An 18,227-nucleotide genomic window follows, 5' to 3' on the forward strand; every position below is an offset into this window, starting at 1 on the left:
CATCCCTGAGAATGTTCCTCGCTCTTCTGAGGCAACGGTCTCCTGCGATGACATCTACCGGACTCAGGGGACAGCCCATGATATTGTATGTTGTCTTCACCACCCTCTGTAGGGACTGTCTGTCCATGACTGTCAAACCAGCATAAACGTAAAGTAAAGGTGTAAGGGGACCCCTGACCATTAGGTCCAGTCGTGACTGACTCTGGGGTTGCGCCGCTCATCTCACTTTATTGGCAGAGGGAGCCGGCGTACAGCTTCCGGGTCATGTGGCGAACCAAAGCAGCGCATGGAAATGCCATTTACCTTCCCGCCGGAGCGGTACCTATTTATCTACTTGCACTGGCGTGCTTTCGAATTGCTAGGCTGGCAGGAGCAGGGACCGAGCAACGGGAGCTCACCCCGTCTGGGGGATTCAAACTGCTGACCTTCTGATCGGCAAGCCCTAGGCTCTGTGGCTTAACTCACAGCACCACCCGCGTCCCTTGTCAAACCAGCATACCACACCGTAATACAGTATGAGAGAACACTTTCTATCGTGGACCGATAGAAGGAAACCATCAGTTGCTGTCAAACATTGTTCTTTCGCAAGACCCTAAGGAAATGAAGTCTCTGCTGGGCCTTCCTAACTACCTGGGCTGTATTGACCTTCCAAGTAAGGTCTTCGCTAAGATGGACTCCCCGGAATTTAAAGGAAGAGACTCTCTCCACACAGCCTCTCCCTCCCCGATATACAACGGGGCTAGCTCGCCTCTCTGAAAGCCCAACACCATCTCCTTTGCCTTGCCAATGTTTAGGTGCAGATTGTTCTCTGAGCCTCCCCCTTGTATGCAGATTCATCTCTGCCTGTAATTAAACCCATTATGGTGGTGTCATCAGCAAACTTAACAATTGCAGTAGATGGGTCAGATGAAATGTAATCATATGTATATAACGAATACAGGTATGGACTCAGCACACATCCCTGTGGAGTGCTGAGCTTCAGGGACGTAGATGTAACAGGCCCAGTCCTCACTATTTGTGTCCGATGTCTCAGAAAGAAGAAGAAGAAGAGTTTGGATTTGATATCCCGCTTTATCACTGCCTGAAGGAGTCTCAAAGCAACTAACATTCTCCTTTCCCTTCCTCCCCCACAACAAACACTTCATGAGGTGAGTTACAGATAGGTAGCCGTGTTGGTCTGCCATAGTCAAAACAAAAAAATTCCTTCCAGTAGCACCTTAAAGACCAACTAAGTTAGATCTTGGTATGAGCTTTCGTGTGCAAGCACACAAAGAAGAAGTATCTGAAGAAGTGTGCTTGCACACGAAAGCTCATACCAAGAACTAACTTAGTTGGTCTTTAAGGTGCTACTGGAAGGAATTTTTTTGTTTTTTCATGAGGTGAGTGGGGCTGAGAGACTTCAGAGAAGTGTGACCAGCCCAAGGTCACCCAGCAGCTGCATGTGGAGGAGCGGGGATGCGAACCCGGTTCACCAGATTACGAATCCACCAGTCTTAACCACTACACCACACCCATTCACAGATGTTAGAAGAAAGGTCCACGTCCCTTAACTTTCCAATGAGAATGCATCTCTGGCTATTTCAGACCGCACAGATTGGCTTCTAAATGCAAGCTGAACCGAATTCACCCCCTATCTCTAAAAGGAGGGGTGGTCAAAGGGTACAACAGCCATTCTCTCCAGCCCCACACGCATCCATGTATCCACCTCACTCCCGATCAAGCATTGGCAAGGAACTCCATGGAAGCTGCACAAGGAGCAACGGTTCAGTCTGGCTTCGGAGCAAAACGGATTGGGGTTGACAGGCAGCAGAGATCTTCAAAGCAGGGGGACTAACGAGAAAAAAGCCACAAATATCCCACTGATTTGGCTTTCTTCCACCATTCCTAAACTCCATTCAATTGCAGAAAAGCATACAGAGAGCCTGGAAGGGGAGGGGGGCAGTATCTACAATCCCACATGTAAATCATCATCTAAAGACTATTTATGTTCCCTAAGGCTCACGCTTGTTTGCATGGGGATTTACAACCACTCTGCTTTCTTTTTACTATAATACCCATTTACATTTTTACTAAATCGTTCCGCGAGCAGCACTTTGCCTCGGATTCCCCCCCTTCTAAGACGTCACTGAGAAATGAACATCATGACAACTCAAACTGAGCCAGAAGCCATTACATCGACAGTGCTGTTTTTTAAAAATCATTTAGTAGGGGCACAACCTTCCCGTTTTAGAGCCATTCACATTGATGGCCACCGCTGCAAATTAAACTGTACTTTCCTCTTACTGCCTCTTGCTCACCACGATGCGCATGTAAGGGCCTCTGAATCATGCACAACTTGAACATAGGCTGCCGCAAGAAGGCTCAAGCCACATCTGCTGCTCTGCCCCCTTTTAAATTAAATGATTCTTATTTTATTAATAAACAAAATAAGCCAACGAGATAGCTCTGTCGGTAGAGCACAAGATTCTTAATCTCTTGGCCTCGTGTTTGAGCCACACATTGGGCAATCTTTCTGCATCTTTCAACTGTACAATTCTTTTTAAAATAAAATAAAATGTTTATTTGGTTTTTCAAATTAAAATCTTACAGAGATATATCAAACATAAATCATACAAACAAGATTCCAAGGAATCTCCTGGATTTCCATCCTCCCCTCTGTGGGTCCTATTATTAATCATTTCGTCCCGCATCTTTTATGATAATCCTGTAAATCTCCATTGTGTCCAGAATTCAACCTTAAACTACAAGTGATATTCCAATCCTACTTACAGTTTTGACTGTTTACAATGGTCTTCAAGGTAAGTTATCAATTTCCCCCCATTCCTTATTAAAATTTTGGTCTTCCTGATTTCTGATCCTTCTGGTCATTTTAGCCATTTCAGCATAGTCCATCAACTTCATCTGCCATTCTTCTCGGGGAGGAACTTGATCTTTGGATTTGATATCCCGCTTTATCACTACCCGAAGGAGTCTGAAAGCGGCTCACAATCTCCTGTCCCTTCCTCCCCCACAACAAACACTCTGTGAGGTTAGTGGGGCTGAGAGACTTCAGAGAAGTGTGACTGGCCCAAGGTCACCCAGCAGCTGCATGTGGAGGAGCGGAGACGCGAACCCTGTTCCCCAGATTACGAGTCTACCGCTCTTCACTACACATCTTCTCTCCATCTCTGGGCCAGTAACATCCGTGCAGCCGAGGTCACATACATAGACTATTTATGTATGTGACCTCGGCTGCACGGATGTTACTGGCCCAGAGATGGAGAGAAGATGTGTAGTGAAGAGCGGTAGACTCGTAATCCCTTGAGATTTCGGTGCCTAGAATTCCAAAAAGGAAGGCTTTTAACAAAGATTATTTTAAACATTTTTTTTCAACTCATTATGTATCATTTCCCAATTCTACAGTTCTGTGATTCTATGAAATACTGTTACAGCAGATTGAAGGCAGCATAAAATTGGACCCTGAATGTTCCATGTATAGCTGTCAACTTTCAGATTTGAAAATAAGGGATCAGCAGCCTCGAAAATAAGGGATCAGCAGCCTCACCTGTCCCAGGGACAGTCTACGGGATATCTAACAATCCAGGATAGCAGCAGGAAGCAGTGGGAAATGGCACTGGAATAAGGGAATTTCCTACAAAAAAGGGAAGGTTGACAGCTATGGTTCCATGACATTACAAAAAAAAATTAAAACCAAGCTTTTTCCATAAACCTGGTAGAGGGAATCATAGAGGTGGAAGGCACCTCAAAGCCAATCTAATCCAACCCGCTTCCGATGTAGGACACCCACTCCTACAATATTCCTGCTAGGTGGCCAGTCAGATACTGCTTTGAAATCTTAGCCTCCTCACAGCCCAGCTGAACCTTAAAGCTCTCTTGATGAAGGTTACCAGATTTTTTTTCAAAGAATCCGGGGACACTTTTTAAGAGAGAGAGAGAGAGAGAGAGAAGAATTTTTTAAAGTTATTTTTTAAAATTAAGAAGTAATATCTTATGGTTTTCCCAGTAGTGATGTATGGAAGTGAGAGCTGGACCATAAAGAAGGCTGATCACCGAAGAATGGATGCTTTTGAATTATGGTGCTGGAGGAGACTCTTGAGAGTCCCATGGACTGCAAGAAGATCAAACCTCTCCATTCTTAAGGAAATCAGCCCTGAGTGCTCACTGGAAGGACAGATCCTGAAGCTGAGGCTCCAATACTTTGGCCACCGCATGAGAAGAGAAGACTCCCCGGAAAAGACCTGATGTTGGGAAAGATGGTTCGAATCCCCGCAACAGGGTGAGCTCCCATTGCTCGGTCCCTGCTCCTGCCAACCTAGCAATTCGAAAGCACATCAAAGTGCAAGTAGATAAATCGGTACCGCTCTGGCAGGAAGGTAAACAGCATTTCCGTGCGCTGGCCACGTGACCCGGAAGCTGTACGCCAGCTCCCTCGTCCAATAAAGCGAGATGAGTGCCGCAACTCCAGAGTCGGCCATGACTGGCCCTAATGGTCAGGGGTCCCTTTACCTTTACCACAAACTCTATATAAATTTTATGAAATAAATAAGTTTGTAGAGCTTGAGGCTTTTAATCTCAGGACCGTGGGTTCAAGCCCTATGTTGGGTGAAAGATTCCTACATGCCCTATGTGATCCCTTCCAACTCTGCAATTCTGTGATTCTATTATCTGCTCCACTGCCTTGCTTCTTGTTTGAGTGTTATTTAACTTTGGGAGGGACTCTTGGCCTCTAAGCAGGCGTAAATCTCCCCTTAACTGTAGGAACCCTCAGAAAAGCTCCAAAGTCCACTTCTTTGATCACAAAAATCACCCGAGGTGCAAAGCCCCCACCCCCAGGCCTTGGCGGATGACCCCGGAGCACGCAGGGCAGGTGAGCAGTGATCGATGACTCCTAAACAAGATGTCCCACTGAAACAGCACATGTTTTATAAATTCCTCCTCTCCCTCCCTCCCTCCCAACCCCAGTTGCCAGTTGTGACCTGGAAATCTGTAATAGAAACCCAGGTCTTTCTCTCGCCGTCGCCACACTGGGGCTTTGTGCCTTAAGGGGCGTGTGGTATTCTATCACTCTGCAGGGTCTCTTTCAAGTCGGAGACTATAGCAAGCGAGCTGAGCTTTAGGAATTAGAAACATCCAGTCCTTGCATGGGAGGGATTGGGGCCTGCTGTGCCAGCAGAGGTGTGTCGGAACAAGATACCTCTGCAAAACTGCCAGCGGACAACTGAAGGCTACCTCCATCCCAGGTGTGATGGCCTGGGACTTGGGCTCAGATTCGGAACCAGAGGAGTCTCAGTCTGCACCGGATCCTTTGTTCCCCTGCAACAAACACCAGCTGGGCCGAGAAGGAAAGACCTGAGTACTCGCAGGAGGAGTGCTCGCCTTAGGGTGAAACAGGGAGGTGAGTCGCCAGGGGATCAGGACCGGGATAAAAGGCTGTCTGGCCCCATCCCAGGTTGCAGGTGTATGCCAGATTGCTGTATGCCAGATCCTGCCTGAGATCCTGTACCTGTCCTTGCCTGGTTTCCTGCCTCATGTCCTGCCTTGGCCCTGTCAGACTGACTCCTAGTGGAACCTTCAGATTCTGGTCCCCCGGCGACTCACCTCCCTGTTTCGCCTGAAGGTGAGCACTCTTCCTGCGAGTACTCAGGTCTCTCCTTCTCTCAGACCTTAGTCTCTGCAGCTCGGGAGACGGCGGTGGGTTACTAGACCCAGAGGCCGCCTCAGCCTCCCCTGACCCAACCGGTAGTGGAACAGTTGTAAGTGATGGCCCAGCTGAAGGCAACGAGGTCATCCCCGCATCTGGAGCCAGGGCAGGCTCAGCCCCTGACTCGGCCCACCTGGTTTTGTTGCAGGAGAACCTGTGCAGACTGGGACTCTTCAGGATCAGGCCCCAGACCTGGTTCAGGTGATGCCTGAGACAAAGGATCCAGTGCAGACTGAGACTTCTCTGGTTCCGAGTCCGAGCCCGAGTCCCAGGCTATCACACCATGAAGAATGGAATGGATCACCCCATTCCAGATTCCCTCAGTTTCTCATTTCTCCAAACAAGTCTCACTCCGTTTTCACATCAGCTTGAGTTTTTCACGTCCGCACAAAAATTCACATGGATTTTGAAGCCCCTTTCTAACCATAGGGACATTTTATATGCAATTGCTCGGTATATTACTTTTTGCATGCCATTTCCCCATATATAATGCAATTTTTTATATTTTTTTTGCCCCAAAAGACAGAATCAAGATTCAACATTAATTTCGATAGGGACAAATGTAAGGTTCTGCACTTGGGAAGGAATATCAACCTGGACAAATAGAAGATGGGGGACACCTGGCTTGCCAGTAATACGTGTGAGAATGATCTAGGGCAGCAGTTCTCCACCTGTGGGTTCCCAAGATGTTGTTGGACCACAACTCCCATCATCCCTGAGCTCTGGCCTTGCTAGCTAGGGGTGATGGGAGTTCCAGTTCAGCAATATCTGGGGACCCACAGGTTGAGAAATGCTGATCTAGGGGGTCTTAATAGACCACAAGCTTAACGAGAGCCAATGGTATGATGCAACAGAAAAAGAGGTTAATGCTATTCTAGGCTGCATCAACAGAAGTATAGTGTCCAGGTCAAGGGAACTCATAGTCCGTCTTCCAAAGCAACTACTCTATTCCGAACTTAAAAATGGAAAGTCAACAAAAGAGGTTTAAAGACTGTCTCAAGGCAAATCTAAAAAAAAAAAAATTAGTATAAACACTGACAACAGGGAAACACTGGCCTGCGAGCGCTCCAATTGGAGAACAGCCTTTACCAAAGGTGTCATGGGCTTTGAAGACACTCGAACCCAGGGTGCAAGAATGAAACGTGCTAAGAGGAAGGCACGCTTGGCAAATCTTTGCCATGATCAACTCCCACCCGGAAACTTATGTCCCTACTGTGGAAGGACGTGTGGTTCCAGAATTGGCCTCCACAGTCACTTACGAACTCATTGTTAAAACCGTGTTTATGGAAGACAATCTTACTCGGCTACGAGTGATTGCCAAAGAAGAAGAAGATTCTGCCTTGATCAGACCATACCTGGGGTCCTGTGTCCAGTTCTGGGTGCTGCAATTTGAGAAGGATATTGATAAGCTGGAATGTGTGCAGAGGAGGGCGCCCAAGATGATCAAGGGTCTGGAAGCCAAGCCTTATGATGAACGGTTGAAGGAGCTGGGGATGTTTAGCCTGGAAAAGAGGAGACTGAGAGGAGATAGGATAGCTATCTTCAAATATCTCCAGGGCTGTCACATGGGAGATGGAGCAAGCTTCATTTCTCCTGCTTCTCTTTCATTGGAGGATATTTAAGCAGATGTTGGATGGCCATCTGTCATGGATGCTTTAGTTGAGATTTCTGTATTGCAGGGGGTTGAACTAGATGGCTCATAGAATCATAGAATCATAGAATCCTAGAGTTGGAAGAGACCACAAGGGCCATCGAGTCCAACCCCCTGCCAAGCAGGAAACCCCATCAGAGCACTCCTGACATATGGTTGTCAAGCCTCTGCTTAAAGACCTCCAAAGCAGGAGACTCCACCACACTCCTTGGCAGCAAATTCCACTGTCGAACAGCTCTTACTGTCAGGAAGTTCTTCCTAATGTGGAATCTTCTTTCTTGTAGTTTGGATCCATTGCTCCGTGTCCGCTTCTCTGGAGCAGCAGAAAACAACCTTTCTCCCTCCTCTATGTGACATCCTTTTATATATTTGAACATGGCTATCATATCACCCCTTAACCTCCTCTTCTCCAGGCTAAACATGCCCAGCTCCCTTAGCCGTTCCTCATAAGGCATCGTTTCCAGGCCTTTGACCATTTTGGTTGCCCTCCTCTGGACACGTTCCAGTTTGTCAGGCTCTCAGGGTCCCATCCAACTCTACAGTTCTATGATTCTCTAAAATATACACATCTAGTTGCACATTATTTGGCCAGAGAGCTGCACTGAAAAATCCTTGATTGGGGCAATGGAGACCACGCGGTGCTTGGTGTGTTTCCCAGCTCTTCAATTCTCTCTCACCCCCATGCATGTGCATCTACCAGCCTATGTGTGTAATGCACACCCGGCCTATTACCAAACAGCCCCCAAATGAAATTGACAGGCCACAAGTTTCCTGCTCTCTTCACACAATGCTGCTCAACATCCTCACCCTTAAATCGAAGACACTTCCCCAATCTCTGTTCCGGAGCAGTTTTCTGGGCCAGGCGAACAACGATTCCTTGTGCAACTGGTAAACAGAGCTCTCACGGCCAACATCTGACTCCGGGAGAAATTGAAAACAGTCCTCCCCACGCAAATCAGTATCCACGTGGCACGCCATGTATTTATTATCCTGTGGGGTGCTGGGCAGGGAGATAAAAGCAAGTTGAGCAGAATGAGGAATCTGGCTGGAATCTTCCAGGGTTCCAGCAGTCCGGGGAATAGAAAAACAAAGCAAAAATATCCAAGCCTCTCTCTCTCTCTCTCTCTGTGCATTGGTGGGATAATCTATGTTATAGAGTTCCTCAACTTCCACGCAATAGAATCATGTGCTGCTTTAAGTCTCCTGTAAGGATCTTAGTCTTGACAGAAATGCACCACAAAGGATCCACAAGGCTCCCTTGTGGGATAAAGAAGCCCATTACAGAGGATCTAGAGTATGGTTATCAGATGTCCCCGTTTCCCAGCGACAGTCCCCGGATTTACAAATCTGTCCCCGGACAAAATCCATCCCCGGAATGTCCCCGGATTTCATTTAATGTCCCCGGATTTCTATTTTAAGTGTTGTAGATTTATTAGTAGGGAATGAATGTTGTGTGATTGGTTCAGTGGCACAAGGCATATCATATGGGGACTTCCGGCGAGGCAAAATGGCGGGCGCCACGGCAGCGAGCAGCTCCTGAAGCCAGCCAGAGCCAACTGCTCTACCAGGCTTGCTCTGGGCTGCTGAGACTGCCACTGCCGCTGCCACTGCCAAGGGGGAACCGGGGATGCCTGGTGAATCAACTGGGGGAACCACTGACACCCCCCTGCGACCCAAATCGAGCCAGGAGCAAGAGCGCCTGGCCAACTGTCCAGCGGCGCTCCAGGGCCAGGAAAACCCCAGAGCCGACGCAAGGAGAAGGAGGAGAGGAGAAGGAGAAGCAGCAGCAGGAAGAGAGAGAAAGAGGAAGGAGAAAAAAGAGTGGGGCTCCGACCTTGTCGTGCCGCTGCTGCTGCTCAGGAGGAGAGGTAGGAGAGCATTGGGAGGGCAAAGACACGTGGCCGAGCCCAGGCCCGACGTGAGCCTATTCCACGGCACCTAGCACTCCAAGAGAGCAAACCAGGGCCCAGAGGAAGGCCGCATGACAGAGGAGACCACAGAAGAGAAGATGTTGTTGTTTAGTCGTGTCTGACTCTTTGTGACCCCCTGGACCAGAACACGCCAGGCTCTCCTGTCTTCCACTGCCTCCCGCAGTTTGGTCAGACTCATGTTCGTAGCTTCAAGAACACTGCCCAACCATCTCGTCCTCTGTCGTCCCCTTCTCCTTGTGCCCTCCGTCTTTCCCAACATCAGGGTCTTTTCCAGGGAGTCTTCTCTTCTCATGAGGTGGCCAAAGTCTTGGAGCCTCAGCTTCAGGATCTGTCCTTCCAGTGAGCACTCAGGGCTGATTTCCTTCAGAATGGAGATGTTTGATCTTCTTGCAGTCCAATGTATGGACCTTATGCATGAACTGACTAGAGAATGATCTGATCCACTGGGTCTTCTGCTTTTTTCATTGTACTTTATGAGACTTCTGTTGAAATCTACAATTTGATACAATGAATAGTATACCTTATTCATTCAAAAGCTGGTTACGTCTTGTGTGTTTATTGAGTATGTTTCACGTAACCATAGGTTTGTTGTTGTTTTGTATCCCCATCTTGGCATCAGTTCTGCTGGGTGCCCTTCTCTCTCTCTCTCTCTCTCTCTCTCTCTCTCTCTCTCTCTCTCTCTAACTCCCTGCGTGCCATCCCTATTAAAGTGGGGCATTCCCGACTTTACATGATTTCACTGATGCCCGCAGGGGCCCAGAACACAACCCCTGTGTTGGGGGCGGGACTTCTGTACATAGGGCTGTCATACATTTGGGTTTTCCCAGACATGTCTGGGAATTGAGCAGCGAAATGGCATCTGGGCAGATTATCGCTGAATCAGCAAAATGTCTGCATGGCAAGTAGCAACAACTTTGTCCTGATTTTCACTTGGGGGAATATGGCAACCCTACCTGTACCTGGGGGACACGGGTGGTGCTGTGGGTTAAACCACAGAGCCTAGGACTTGCCGATCAGAAGGTTGGTGATTTGAATCCCTGCGACGGGGTGAGCTCCCGTTGCTCGGTCCCTGCTCCTGCCAACCTAGCAGTTCGAAAGCACGCCAAAGTGCAAGTAGATAAATAGGTACCGCTCTGGCGGGAAGGTAAACAGCATTTCCGTGTGCTGCTCTGGTTTGCCAGAAGCGGCTTAGTCCTGCTGGCCACATGACCCGGAAACTGTACACCGGCTCCCTCAGCCAATAAAGCGAGATGAGCACCACAACCCCAGAGTCGGCCACGACTGGACCTAATCGTCAGGGGTACCTTTACCTTTACCTGAATGGGGCAGATATGGGAACAGCACCAGAGAATAATTAACATGGCCGCTGTGGTCGCGTCAAGAACAGTAATGTTCCCCCAAGCAGCACTCCGACGAAGGAGCCCAGCACATCTCAAACGGCAGCATCTAAACATGATCTCTGCGCTCCCCATATCCTTCCCCCTTCCTTCCTCCTCCGACGTGGCTTTTTGGCTAATTGGAAAGGACTGCACTGCAATTGCTTGCTATCTTGGGGAAATAGGGGGGACAGGTTTTTCCAGGCACATGAAACGTCTCAGCCCCTTTCCCACCCGACAAGCTTAAGGCGGAAGATCTCGCCTGTCAAAATGTCTCTAGCGGTACTGATAGTCATATCTCTCCGTAATCACCTTATGCATTACGTGTCGCGACTCCCACGGAGGCCCTCCTCTTAAGAAGGCCCAAGATAGCACTTTGCAGCTAAGCCGTGTAGCTTTCAATTTCCTTGACATGCTACCAATCCATTGGTCCCATCTGGGGGCCCACACGAGGACATCCCACCCCACCCCACCCCCCAGCTTGCCTCCATAGTCTTTGCGTTGCAATCAAAGAGAAAGGCTGAAGCCCCGCTCTTCCTCGCTCTCTCTGGAGTCTGTCTTGGCCTGGAAGTCGGAACCTGGCGGCAAAAGGGAGAAATATGTCCATGTTACAGAGCGGCCATGCAGCACTTAGATGCAAGAGGCAGGCAGCGGCGGGAGACGTGGTATGAATCACAAAGCCGGCTGCATTTCACTCTGTGGGCACCATGACATTCTCAGCTGTTGCTGATTATCGGGGAAGGAAGGGGTCCGTACAGAATGTGGCTCCTTAACTGATTTCATCTCCTGCATCAGCTGTGTGCCTTTTCTCCCCCAAGAGGCCGGGATATGATAGCGATCCATCAACTGCAATCAAAGGCTGGAAACAGACAGCCGTTTTTATTTTTTCATTTTTTTAAAGAGGGAGTTGGAAGCAGCTAGAGAGAGGGGGGTTCTCCACAGCCCTCGGCATAGAGGCCCTTTGCCCTACTTGACCCGGCTGGCCAATCAGCTAGAGCAGGGAATCCTGGGAGGAAAAGGAAACATGATGGAAGACCGAAAATTGATGCGCAGTGTAGGGAAAGCAGGAGGAGAAGCATTTTTCTCCCTTCATTGTCTTCTTCTTCTTCTTTGGCGATCCCTCGTAGCCGAGTAAGATTGTCTTCCATGAACACGGTTTTAGCAGTGAGTCCGTAAGTGATTGTGGAGCCCAATTCTGGATCCATACGTCCTTCCACAGTGGGGACATTGGTTTCCAGGTGGGAGTTGATCACGGTGAGGGTTTGCCAAGCGTGTTTTCCTCTTAGCACATTTGTCCCTTGCATCCTGAGTTCTAGTGTCTTCAAAGCCCATGACACCTTTGGTAAAGGCTGTTCTCCAACTGGAGCGTTCGCAGGCCAGTGTTTCCCAGTTGTCAGTGTTTATACTACATTTTTTTAGATTTGCCTTGAGACACTCTTTAAACCTCTTTTGTTGACCACTACCATTATGCTTTCCATTTTTAAGTTCGGAATAGAGCAGTTGCTTTGGAAGACGATCATCAGGCATCCGCACAACATGACCAGTCCAACAAAGTTGATGTTGAAGAATCATTGCTTTGACACGGGTGATCTTTGCTTCTTCCAGTACACTGGCATTAGTTCGCCTGTCTACCTCTCTAGCACCACATATCCAACTCAATGGTGTAACGTTGGTAAATGTTGATCACTTCTCTTACCTGGGCATTTATCTTTCCACAAGGGTCGACACTGATGCTGAAATCCTTCAATATAACACTAGAACGTCGACATGCCACGAAGCTGAAAGTCGGGAGATTTAGTACTGGCTGAAGAAAGAACTCCCCACAAAATAAATTTTGGGGAGCATTTCAGCTTATGTGATTTGCTCTTCCTGAATCTGAATGCTCACGTTCTTTGGAGTTACATCTAAAGATTTTTTCCCCATCCAAGTCAGAATATCAGGGATAGCAGTGTGCACATGGACTCACTTGCATGAGCTATCTGGATATGTCCCTGCAGGTACCTTGCTGAGCTGCTCCTATTCTCTGTGGCCTGGGCTGTGCATTTGGGGGGAGGGGGTGTCACACACATATGCTTATGCTTTGCAACCAGGCTATATAGGTGAGCCAACAGACCAGTTCGCTCAGCAGCCTGCCATTGTCTTTTCAGAAGCCTCCAGTTGACTGTAGCAGCCGTTATCAGAAACGACAGCTACAGGCATTCCTAGAAGGCAACTCTCTCACTTTTCTGCAGCACCTGGCTGGGTTCAGCTGCAGCCAAGAGGAACGAAAGCACACGGGCAACTTCCTTTGGCAATGATTTCCTTGTCCACCCACCCTTCTGCTTAGAGAAGCCGTTGCCGGAGGATAAATGAGAAGCACCTCTTGGTAAGGTGGTGAAGGACCTCTCGTGCTGCTGTCGGGTCCAACGACAGCTGCTACAGTCACCTGGGAGCTTCTGGACGTGTGGCGACTGGTTCATAGTCAGCTGGGTCTATAACTTTATCATGGCTCCAAGTTTACAAGGGCAGGCTGAGTTTCCAGGCCAGTGGATCTACCACTACCACTGCTTCCTTTTCTCCAGCAGCCATGCCAGGTGGTGAGGCATACCCATAAAACGTCTGTAGTCCATAAAAATTCCAGGGGTGTTACTTTAATAATAAGTCTGGCCCATCAACGTGAGTCCATTACTGGCACCCTGCTAGCCATTGCTTCTCTCTCTCTCTCTCTCTCTCTCTCTCTCTCTCTCTCTCTTTCACATACATACAATCTCTTTTGTCCATACCTTCCACCCCCCCCACCCCTTTCCTTAATGTTCAGGTCTGCCGGAGAATGCCGTAAAGCCTGCAGCCGCAGACCTGGTCTCTTTGAGAGGGAGAGGAAAATTAATAAGACAGTCCGGAGAGAATGGGACGCAATCCAAGAGACAGAGCAAAAAGATGGGGAAGAAATTACGGAGAAATGGTTGGAAAGGGGCCAAGAAGGGGGGGAATTGGGGGCCGGGGAGGGCTGTCTGGAGAGAGACATTTTTGCTAGACCTGTTTACTATCTCCTAGTACCGCAGCACATGGCATTAAAAGTCTTCAACACCTTATAAACCCAGCGAAACTAATTTTGCAACACAGAAGTACTTTCCCAGAAGACCCTCCCTGCCCTTCACTCTCTCGCTCTCTCACACACAAACAGATTGCACACACGTTTCCTACTTCTGACCTTCCCCCAGTTTACCTCTACAAAGAAAGGAGAGATATTGGGGTTTCAGCCAAGACGAAGGAGTTAATTTGCCCTTTGATTCCGGCAAGGGAAAAGGAAAGGGATCTTCAGTGACTGTGAGCAATTGGCACCTATTGCAGGCATCAGCAAGCTTACCGAACGATGGACCGGTCCATGTTCTGTCTGTCGAATGATGGGCTGGAGTTTGTGCGTACACGTGCTCTTCTGGATCAGAGCTGCGCCCATGCACATGCACACAAGCTATTTCTCGTGCTCCTCTGACCCGGATGTGCGCCGGAAATAGCATGTGTGCATGCACACAGGCGCTTCTCCATCCCACATGCGTGCACACACCTTATTTCCGGTGCCATCAACCCAGAAGTCGGTTCCCTGCGCCATGCCGGTAAGGGGGTGGCAAGGGTCGCCATGGGCTGGATAGATGAAGCCCATGGGTCGCTATCGGCCCAAGGGCCTTAGGTTGCTGACCCCTGATCTATTGTGTGTAGAGATTTTGACAAGGGAGTGGTATAGACCCTGCCGCTAAACCAAAGAGCATCTTATGTGTTCTGCTTGATCAAAGATCCATCTACTGTAGATTTGGGCAGGTAGCCATGTTGGTCTGACGCAGTCGAAATAAATAAATAAAATTAAAAAATTGTGCAGTTGCACCTTAGAGACCAACTAAGTCTCTAAATTGAACAAATTTAGTTGGTTACTCAGAACAAACTTAGTTGGCCTCTAAGGTGCTACTAGGGACGCGGGTGGCGCTGTGGGTTAAACCACAGAGCCTAGGACTTGCCGATCAGAAGGTCGGCGGTTTGAATCCCAGCAACGGGGTGAGCTCCCGTTGCTCAGTCCCTGCTCCTGCCAACCTAGCAGTTCAAAAGCACATCAAAGTGCAAGTAGATAAATAGGTACCACTCTGGTGGGAAGGTAAACGGCGTTTCCGTGCGCTGCTCTGATTCGCCAGAAGTGGCTTAGTCCTGCTGTCTCCGGACCAATGCCGGCTCCCTCGGCCTATAGAGCGAGATGAGCACGCAACCCCAGAGTCGGTCAAGACTGGACCTAATGGTCAGGGGTCCTTTAAGGTGCTACTGGACATTTTTTTAATTTTATTTATTTATTCCATCTAATGTAGTTGTCACTTTCTCCAGGGGTCGTACGCCGGTGATGGGTAAGGCCAGAAGCAAACGTGGGTGATATTATGCAAGAAGCATTATCAAAACTCAAGGACACGTTCCAACCAGGAGGAGGGGACACTCCTGTTGCAAAGCAAGGTTGTGTTGCATGTGGCTTGTGATTTATGCTTAGTGAGAAACCTGTGTGTACAGCCCCTTACTATTACTTGAAAAGTTTTCTTACCCAGACTTCACCATAAGGTTTCAGGGCAGGATAACAAACATATGCTGTTGGCATGTTTCTTTCTCAAGAAACAATGGAGTGCGCCTCCCGGGGTGAAGTCCAGCTGCTAGAGAATCACAGCGCCTGCTGTGGCTGCAGAGATGGGTAACTCGCAAATGCTACCTCCTGTGCTGTTTTTGTTGTGTTAGCAGTGAATTCCCTGGAGCACAAGTCTGGGCAGTGTGTCTGGAGGCCCTGGGCTGCCCAGACGACAAGACCCCTCTCTTGGCCTTGTTGATGTGGTCCAAAGGAAAGCAGAGCAAGACGTTTGGCCCCAGCTTGGCTGCAGGAGTTGCCGGAAGGAGGCGCACAAGGAACCATCCAACCGCCTTAGGGATTTGTCTAGGGTTTACTCCTCAGCTTTTTCTTCTCCCAAAGATGTCCCACAAGGCAGTACGTATGGATTTTGTACCCTCTATCCCCCAAGAAGAAGAAGAGTTTGGATTTGATATCCCGCCTTTCACTCCCCTTCAGGAGTCTCAAAGCGGCTAACATTCTCCTTTCCCTTCCTCCCCCACAACAAACACTCTGTGAGGTGAGTGGGGCTGAGAGACTTCAGAGAAGTGTGACTGGCCCAAGGTCACCCAGCAGCTGCATGTGGAGGAGCGGGGAAGCGAACCCAGTTCCCCAGATTACGAGACTACCGCTCTTAACCACTACACCATACTGGCTCTCAAGTGACCACAGAGACCTGATCACTTATAAATTCATGGATGGAATGGAGAATAGACTCTGTTGGGTCTCATTGTCATCCTCTTGCCCCTAGTGTGTCCTATAATGCTCTCGAAAAACATAGCAAGGAAATGTAAATACCGTATTTTTCGCTCCATAAGACGCACCAGACCATAAGACGCACCTAGTTTTTGGAGGAGGAAAACAAGAAAAAAAATATTCTGAATCCCAGAAGCCAGAACAGCAAGAGGGATCGCTGCGCAGGGATCCCTCTTGCTGTTCTGGCTTCTGGCTTCATCGTGTGAAGCCTCTTCAGGGCAGGGGAAGCCTTCATCTTGGGGGCTTTTCCCCGAGGAGGGAGAAGGGACTGATGGGCTGCCCTTCTCCCTCCATGGGGAAAAGCCCCCAAGAGCCGCACACACGCTCCGCGCGGCTCTTTAAAGGGAGCGCTGAACAGAGCCTCCCGCCTGCATTCGCTCCATAAGACGCCCACACATTTCCCCTTACTTTTTAGGAGGGAAAATGTGCATCTTATGGGGTGAAAAATACAGTATTTAAATATCCGGGTCAATAAAAAATATTTTGTCAATGCATTCCTTTAGATCAGCAGTTGTCAACCTGTGGGTCCCCAGATGTTGTTGGACTACAACTCCTATCATCCCTGAGTTCTGGCCTTGCTAGCTAGGGGTGATGGGAGTTGTAGTTCAACAACATCTGGGGACCCACAGGTTGAGAAAGGCTGCTTTAGATGCCAAAATCAGTTTTTGAATCCCAAGGAGCTTGGCAGAGTCTGAAGAGGCATGGTGAAGATCTACATTTTAATTAACTAAAGCAAACTAGAGATGGACATTCAAGATTTCACTTCAGCAAAGAGAAAAGAAAAAAACATCTGCTCACTCTGCTAATATTAGGATACCCTGGAAGATGTCCAGATCATGTGTAAGGCAAAGCAAAATTGCTACCCATGACTCTTGAACCATCCTGCCCCACATTAGTCATTTTACACCCCAGTTCTGGGAACTCTCTGGGATTGTGAATACTGACCTTGTTTAATCAGGTGTCTTAATATTATCTTTCTTTTTTACAACTGCAGGAGAGCGAAGGGACATTTGACTAAGGCCTGAACTTAAGCAGGGATTCCTGCTTAACTTGAGTGCTGAGCCAAAGCAATATGCTTTCGTTTCAATTCTGTTTTGGGCATTACGGATATACACTTCCGTTGATATGCTTTTGAGTTGCTCCATTGACACGTCCCCTGTTTTTCATCCAAGTCCTGGACTCCAGAGGGAGCTGGGGAAAAGTCCCTAGAAGACTGATTCTTAAGGGTTTAGGGAGCTGGACAATTTCGGAGGTTCGTTTCTTTCGAACGAACTCCCTTGGAAGGAGGGTGGTTTGGAGGTTTTCAAACAGAGGTCGGATGCTCATTTGTCAGGGATTACACATTTTGCCTAATATACACATATTTGTAAAGCATTTGCCCCAATAGAAAGCACTTTTGTATGTTCTTTTCACTAATATATGCATTTATATGCACACTTTACCCTGGTGTATGCATTTCTGAATACATCACTTGGTTGGAAAACTGCACTGCAAAATTATGAATCAGACTTTCAAAGGAGGGGTGTGTTTCAGTTCATGCATTGTTTTGCAAAGCACAAATTAAGTAACACCTTAAATGTGAAACGAATTGAATTTATTTGCATACTTACCTGAAGATTGTGACTATTGAACTCGTTTACTCAAGTGTCTTAATATTTATATACAGTCGTGCCTTGGTTAATGAATGCCTTGTGACTCAAAAGTTTTGGCTCCCGAACGCTGTGTTCTGGTTTGCGAACGTTCTTGGGAACAAGAACGTCCATCGTGGCTTCCGTGGCTTCCAGCTGAGTGTAGGAAGCTCCTGCAGCCAATCGGAAGCCGCGCATTGGTTCTTGAACATGTTCAGAAGTGGAACGGACTTCTGGAATGGATTCTGCTCAAGAACCAAGGTACGACTGTATTGCCAAAGGATAAGGATGAAAGGGCATTAGGCTAAGGCCTGAATTTAAGCTGTGTTCCTGCTTAACTTGAGAGCTGAGTCAAAGCAGTATGCTTTCATTTCAGTTTTGGTAATATGGATATACACATCTTTCGGTGTGCTCTTGAGCCTGCAAGCAACAACCGCCACTCCCCAATGTATTTTTGTGCATTATCTTCACCAACAGAATTTTTTCTTTTCTTTTCTTTTCTTTTCTTTTCTTTTCTTTTCTTTTCTTTTCTTTTCTTTTCTTTTCTTTTCTTTTCTTTTCTTTTCTTTATGGAGCAT

This window comes from Podarcis liolepis (genome assembly GCF_965112155.1).
Source record: "Podarcis liolepis genome assembly, chromosome: 4".
Lineage (NCBI taxonomy): Eukaryota > Metazoa > Chordata > Lepidosauria > Squamata > Lacertidae > Podarcis > Podarcis liolepis.